General features: G+C 37.4%; 1 long non-coding RNA gene across 2 annotated transcripts; it reads left to right on the top strand.

Moving 5' to 3' along the window:
* On the top strand, window positions 1-6,811 carry LOC107951642 (uncharacterized). Of its 2 annotated transcripts, none has more exons than XR_001698540.2 (5): window positions 1-162; window positions 401-787; window positions 870-1,231; window positions 1,347-1,457; window positions 5,292-6,811. It is a non-coding gene; the product is annotated as an uncharacterized lncRNA (long non-coding RNA). The 2 variants fall into 2 exon arrangements; XR_005905076.1 differs by having other exon boundaries at window positions 7-162; window positions 379-787.
* Window positions 6,812-7,775: the final 964 nt, after the last annotated feature.

Here is a 7,775-nt window from a genome sequence, read left to right as displayed (position 1 = left end):
ACGTCCCAACAGGCACGCTTAAACAGATAGCCATTCCCAAAAATATCAAATGTTGCTACCCTTAACTGCTCTCTAGTCCTTGCCCGTTCGTCTTCAATTTGGAGCCTCTCTCCATCTTCCCTCTGGGTCTGCTTCTCTGTGGATTGTCGTTGCCCCTCCAAGGTATGAGTCCTCCCTTCTCTCTAGCGTTTCTTTTGCTAAATTATGGGCTTGAATGTTCTCCGTTCTGTGGATAAACTTGAAAGTGACGTCTTGAACCTTGGATTTTCTGGTCTGTATATCATGTATAATTGTTCCAAGAACCGACTTGTTCATTTCTGTCATTTGGCATTTTTGAATGACTATTTTTGAATCCCCCTCTATTGTTACTGTTGATAGCCCCATTTCTTGCAACTTAAAGGCGTCTAATCCTTCGAGAGCTTCTACTGCGAACGGGGTGGGGATATCCTCATGTGTAACTGTCTTTGAGGCTTTTAAAGCTCCCATCTAGTCTCGAATGACTATACCTGAGGCAGATCTAGCATTCCTTCTGTTAAAAGTGGTATCAAACTGAACTGTGATGCCTCTCGTCGCTCCAGTGTAACTGTTGACCCTTTTGGTAGAAAAGGTAAGTGTTTTCATTCGGATCCCATCCAGTTCTGCTATGTGACTACTAACTTTCTTTGCTAAATCCCTAACTGGTATGATCTTCTTTTCATGTACGAGTTGATTTCGAGAACTCCATATGCACCATAACGCACAACAAAAGAATCGACACTGCTCTATTGTACTCCTTTCAAAAACCCAGGTTAGCCATTCCCAAAAGCTTTGATTACCATGAACTATAGTCCAAGAGAGATTGATAAGATTCCGTATTTCACTGGTTGCAGGACAAAATCTAAAGATATGGTTACTGTCTTTCTCTTCAAGTTGGCACCAAGGACACCGAGCATTCTCTGTTACTTTCTTGGATCTTAGGTTTACTAAGGAAGGACTGTAGTTCTAGGAAATTCGCCAAACTAGTATCTTAATTTTACCTGGTAGTTGTAAATCCCATAATTTTTTGTAGAAGTTTCTTGTTTCAGGCTGTAATAAATAAATATTAGGATTCAAGCTAGAATAATGTAATAGTTTATAGGCGCTTCTTACTGAGAACTCCCCTGAAGGTTCCTCTTTCCATACCTAAAAATCAGCATGTTCTGTCTCGGCTAAAGGAATCTTCACAATTTTTTGCGCTATGTCCGATTGAAAGGTATTATTGATCAGATCTCGCTTCCAAGTCCTACTAGTACTATTAATTAAATCCGAAACTAACAATACTTCACTGTTTGTCTCTCTACCTTGCCTACCAATGGCTTCCAATCCAGGAATCCAACAATCAGTCCAGACATCTATCTCAGTCCCTCGTTCGACCCTCCAACACAGCCCATCCTGAATGAGCCTTCGCGCTGCCCAAATGCTCTTCCAGGTATATGAAGGTAACCAACCTAACTATGCGTTTAAAAAGTTTGATTGCGGATAATATTTGGCTTTAAAAACTCTGGCTAATAATGAACTCGGATTATTAGTAAGGCACCAGTCCTGTTTAGCTAATAACACAACATTAAATTGGCAAAAATTTTGAAAACCCATACCTCCAACTTCTTTTAAGGAACACCTATTTCTCCAATAACACCAATGAATTTCTTTCCTCCCACGACCCTTTTTCCATCAAAATTTGGCTACAATGCCTTCCATTTCATCACATAAAGTTTTTGGTAATAGAAAACAGGCCATTGAGTAAGTCGGTATCGCTTGTAAAACTGCTTTAATAAATATCTCCTTACCACCTTGAGACAGTAACGTCATACTCTAATTATCAATCCACTATTTTATTTTGTCCTTCAATGCTTGAAAAGATTCTTTTTTCCTTCTCCCAACTAAACTTGGCAGCCCTAAATACCTTTCTAATTCATTGGAGTTGCAAATTCCCAATTGGGTGATCACCATCTGCCTAATTTCCTCAGATATGTTACTGCTAAAAAAGACTGCCGATTTTTCAAAATTTACACACTGTCCTAAACTGTTTTTATACTCTCGCAAAATTTGCTTGATTGTGCTTACTCTCCTTCTTGTTGCTTCTTCGAACAGTATGCAATCGTCAGCAAATAATAAATGAGACACCCTAGGGCCACTCCTACTAGCTTTGACACCTTTTATAACTCCTTCGCCAGTAGCCATTTGCATTAAACCTGATAGACCCTCTCCACATATCAAGAATAAAAAAGGGTTTAATGGATCTCCTTGCCTAAGTCCCCTTGTTGGATAGAAAATATCTCCTTTATTACCATTAACCACTGTTGAATACGAAACCCTAGAGATACATTTCATAATAGATTCAATCCATTTTTGAGCAAAACACATTCTACTCATGATTTCTTGAATAAAATTCCATTCTACTCGGTTATAGGCCTTACTCATGTCTAACTTGACTGCCATAAATCCTTTCTTCCCCCTCTCTTTTGTTTCATCGAATGTAAAATTTCATAGGCCACTAGTGCATTATCTGTTATGAGTCTCCCTGGCATAAATGCGCTCTGTGCTTCATCAATGCATTTATCAATAACACCTCTAAATCTGTTTGCAATCACCTTTGCCACAATTTTGTAAATAACATTACATAAACTAATTGGCCGAAAATAAATCAGATTAGAAGGATTAATAATAATCTTTGGGATCAGCACAATCTGAGTTACATTAATTGAACTAACCTCCATCTCTCCATTCAAAAAATTTAGGCAAAAGGAAACAACGTCACTCCCAACGATATCCCAGCATCTTTGATAAAAAAGAGCTGGAAATCCATCTTCCCCTAGTGCCTTTGTAGACTCCATCTCAAACAAAGCTCCCCGAATTTCGTCTCCCTCAAAGGTGTTAAGAGCTTACTATTATCTTCATAAAAAATACAACGATTAATACCCGAAATTACATGTTCAATAAAAGTAGTCCTCCCTGCTTTAAACAAATTCTCAAAATACACCCGTGCATCCTCCATTTCCCGAACATCTTCCGTAATCTCTCCATTATCTTTCTGTAGCTTCTTAATCTGATTCTTCCTCCTCCTTTGTGTTGCATGACTATGAAAAAAAGTTGTGTTCCTATCGCTAAGTTGCAGCCAGTTTAACCGAGCCGTTTGTTCCCAGTAATATTTTTCCTTTTCAATTTCAAAGTTTAGCTGAATTTTTGTGTCAATCATGTCAGCTAAATTCCCATCATCCCTTTCAGCCTCTACTAATTCTGATAATTTATTTGTTATCATATCCTTCTTCTAATTCCTATTCATTCAAATCTTCTCCGCCCACTTTTTCGGTCCTGTTCTAAAAAACTCAAGCTTTTGCAAAAGATCTCCTACTTCCCTTCCCCAAAGGTTTTTAACTTCTTCATTAAAAGAGTCTTTTAGAATCCACCATGCTTCAAATTTGAAAGTAACTTCTCTTCTATTGGCTTCTTCTTTGCGAGTCTCAATCAAGAGGGGGCAATGATCAGAGAAAGAATTAACCATATGTTGAATTACCGCTTCAGGAAACAAAGCCATCCAACTTGCATTAGCAACCCCCTATCTAGTCATTCTCGTATATTTGTCTCAGGAAGATTCCCCCTCTCCCAAGTAAACGACCTCCCCGAAAAACCCACATCATTTAGTTGACAGTCCTCTAGCGTTTTCCGGAACAATTCCACCCTTCTTTCTTCTCTAAGTAAGCCTCCCTATTTTTTGAAACCATACATAATTTCATTAAAGTCCCCGCAAACAAACCAAGGGGTATCTTCATCTCGAGTAAGAGTTTTCAGTACAGCCCAAGAGTCTTCTCTATCCCGAGCATAAGGGGTACCATAGAAGCCCGTAAATTGCCACTTCCCATTGATTTCTACATCGTCTGCGATCACATCAATGTGCCTCTTGGAAAAACTTTTAAGAATTATCTCAATATCGTTTCTCCATGCCATACACAAGCCTCCTCTTGTTCCATCCGAATCAACTTCAATTCCATTTGCAAAGCCACAACTTCTTCGAACTCTCTCCATTTGTAAACTACAAAGTTTAGTCTCTATAAAGAAGACTAATTGGGGATTAAAAGTCTTCAGTGAATGCCGAAGTCTCCTAATTGTTCGAGGTCTCCCCAAATCCCTAACATTCCAACTTAAAATTTTCATTGCGTTCGGTGGGCTTGCCTTTTGGCAGCCGCTGATAATATGAGATTGCGTTCCTCCACTTTCCTATTTCTTGTTAGCACATTATTGTTATCATAATTTTCTATGGAATTATCAAATTTAATTCTAGATCTTTTCTTCCCCTCCTCTCCTAATAGTGTTGGGTCCTCCAAATCATGCTCCATAGAATCATAAGATTGCTTTAGTAATACATCTACCACCCTTTGATTAGACCCTGACGATCCCCCTTCTAAGTTAAATCCAAGAACTAGGTCCACACATCTTCTTTTATTTTCCATCCGCTAATACCCAATCCCTCCTCCTTCAAAACGTCCTCCATTATCTCCCAATTTCCCCTCCCCATCCTCTCTCAGCCATATACTGCTCATTGCTAACGCTCTACGGGTCTGAGTTCGTAAAGACAAATCCTATCCCATTTTAGCTACTTCCACACCAAGTGTCATCTTTGCTTCAAAAAAGGAGTCGCTATGGCCCAATCTTTCGCAGAAAAAACAAAATAACGATAATTGCTCATATTTGAAATTGACATATGACCTTCTTTCAGAAAAAAAATTCTACTTCTTCCTTTTTAAAGGGCGCCTGGCATCAATTTGGACTCTGATCCTCATAAAATTCCTATTCTCCTTACCCAGAGTAGAGCCATCATATTCTAAAAACCCCTAAAAAATTCCCCATTTGAATAGCCAAACTCTTAGAAAAAACCCCAATGAGGACGTCATGAATTTGAACCCAAAACGGTGTCATAACTAAGGGTACTTGTAGTGGATCCTCTCCCCAATTCAATTTATAAAGCAGCAGCAAATGATTGTTGAAGTTCCAGGGAAAACCCTTGATGACCCTTTCCAGATCCATAATATGAAAAAATTGGAATAAATACCTTTTCTCTCCTAGATCCTGGATCTGAATGCCCCAAACTAGATGCTACAAATTAGCCAGAGTACTCTTCATTGCTGGAAAGTGAATGACGCTAGCAGTTAGAAAACAACCCACAAGTCGAAAAATCTCCCCCCTTCCTTCTCTGTTAGGATCTGGTTGTATTTGAAAAACTTTATATTCTTCATCATTAATTGAGAGTTGAGCCAGATCGTTTTCCATCTTTGCAGGTACTATCGCAGGTTATACCTTCTATCAACTGGGAATCTGGGTTCTAGACTTAGAGGAATGTCTTGGGATTTGCTTAAACAATTAGATGAGGATCAAAGTTTGTTGTGGGTAGTGATTAGGAGTTTAGTGAAATTATGTTTTCTTTTGAGAAAAGAGGTGGTCGTATACGTGATGAGCAATGAATGTCTAATTTTAGGGATGCATTGGAGGCTTCTCACTTGTTGGATCTTGGCTTTGATGGGAGATGGTTTACTTAGGAAAGAGGGAAATTTTCTGCTAATAATATTCAACATTTGGTTTATTCATTTTTTTATCATTGTCTGATTCTTCTACATATGATGATGATAGATAATAGGGTCTGAACATAGAGTTTCTATTTCAAGGCTTAGGGGTTGTTGGAGGAAACACGTGAGGTTAAGGTTCAAAGGTTATGGGATGGTAGTAGTGGAATAGTTCCAGAACGATTGGTTGTTATTAGTAATGGTCTTCAGAGGTGGGCTAAAATGGTGAATAGCAATAGACGAGCAAAAAAGAACAAACTTTTGAAGTGACCAGAGGATTTGATAGTGATGGACTCAGATGACGAAGTATTGGCAAAGCTAGTGGATATTAGGTTTGAGTTAAATTCGGAGATTGATAAGGAGGAGATTTATTGAGATCAAAGAGCTCGAGCAAATTGGCTTCGTTAAGGGAATAGGAATTCAACTTTTTTCCATAGCTTTGCCTTTCAGATGAGGCATATAAATCGAATAGCATAGTTAATTATGAGAGGGTGATATGCTCAACTAATAATAAGGAGGAAATTGGTTAAGATTATTTTGATAGATTGTGTACAGCTCAAGGGGCGGGAAATATGGACCATGTGCTTTCTGGAGTGAAATATTGTATTTCGGATGAGATGAATTCGCTATTGATGAAAAATTTTAAGGAGGAGGTGGTGGCGGTATTGAAAGATATGGAACCGTAAACGGCATTGGGTTCGGATGGGCTTCCAACTATTTTCTATCAAAATTTCTAACATATATCGGGGGTTGAGGTTGGACAAATTTGTATTAGTATTTTGGAGAGGGATACCCCTATTGTTGATTTAGTCATACTCAGATTGTTTTTATCCTGAAGGTTAGTAATCCACAAAATATGAAACATTTTAGGCCGATTAGTTTATGCAAGGTTTTGCATAAATTTGTCTCAAATTTAATTGCTTATGAGGCCATTCATGCACTTCAAAGAAAGAGATTAGAAAGAAATGGATTTATTGTTGCTAAAATAGACATGAGTAAGAATTATGACATATTTGAGAGGTTCTTTTTGAAACACATGTTAGTACTGATGGGGTTTGATTAACAATGGGTTGATATTGTTATGAGGTGTGTCACTTTAATTACTTAGTAATTTTGAATAGAAAAGATGGGCATTGCCTTTCTCCATCAAAGGGTTTACAAAAATGGGACCCTTTGAGTCTGTATTTGTTCCTCATTTGTAGTGAAGGGCTATATCCCATTTTACTGTTGACAATAGTTGATGGGATTTTGGGAGGAATAAGAATCAGTATAAGATCACCAGTTCTTACATATTTACTTTTACCTATGACTGTATCATGTTTGGTGAGGATTCTATGCGAGGGGCTCAAATGATTTTAAGGAATCTTGCAAGAGTATTAGAAATTTTTTAGTCAGTGCATTAATTTCGATAAATCATTGGTTTATTTTAGTGTTATTTTTTTGCTTTTAATTGAAATGAAGTTGGTACAATTTTGGGGGTTCATAACATAAAAAACGCAAAAAAAAAATTTGGTTTGCCTAGTATGGTAGCTTGAAGTAAGATGTACGCTATTTAGAATCTAAAGGATCAGAACCATAGTCGTAGTCGAAGTTGGAGTATTCTCTTTCTTTTGCAAGAGTTAAGGAAGTATTTATCAAATCTATTTTGCAAGAAATTCCAACATAAACAATGTCTTATTTTCTATTGCCTAGACTTTTGTGTGTAGATTTGGAAGGTATATTGAGTAAATATTGGTGGCAAAAAAAGACAAAGAAGTGTGGTATTCATTAGTGTCGTTGGATAGACTTGTGTACACTAAAGGGTGATGGTGGTTTATGTTGGAAAAATCCCGGTTTGAAAACGGTTTTTTTGCACAGCGAAATATTAAATTTTGAAAACTGACTCGGTTTGTGATATTTATAGCAATAAACTTTAACCAAATTCATACCTATGTTTTTAGCTTAGCGGACGTTCTTTATAAACTTTAACCAAATTCATACCTATGTTTTTAGCTTAGCGGACGTTCTTTGTTCCTAACTTTCAACCAAATGATCTTCTCCTCTATTCTCATACTACGAACTACTTTAAGTGCGGGCTCAAACTAATTGAATCGAAACATAGAAGTAGAAAAAGGTTTCTATCCTTTTGGGGTGAAAACAGAAATTCTATCTTCTTTAATAGAAATTGGTAAAATTGTTATTCTAGAAAAGTACATTTAAAAG

The sequence above is a fragment of the Gossypium hirsutum genome, chromosome A02, assembly GCF_007990345.1.
Source record: "Gossypium hirsutum isolate 1008001.06 chromosome A02, Gossypium_hirsutum_v2.1, whole genome shotgun sequence".
In the NCBI taxonomy this organism is placed as follows: Eukaryota; Viridiplantae; Streptophyta; class Magnoliopsida; order Malvales; family Malvaceae; genus Gossypium; species Gossypium hirsutum.
This window is presented reverse-complemented; position numbering and strand designations above follow the sequence as displayed.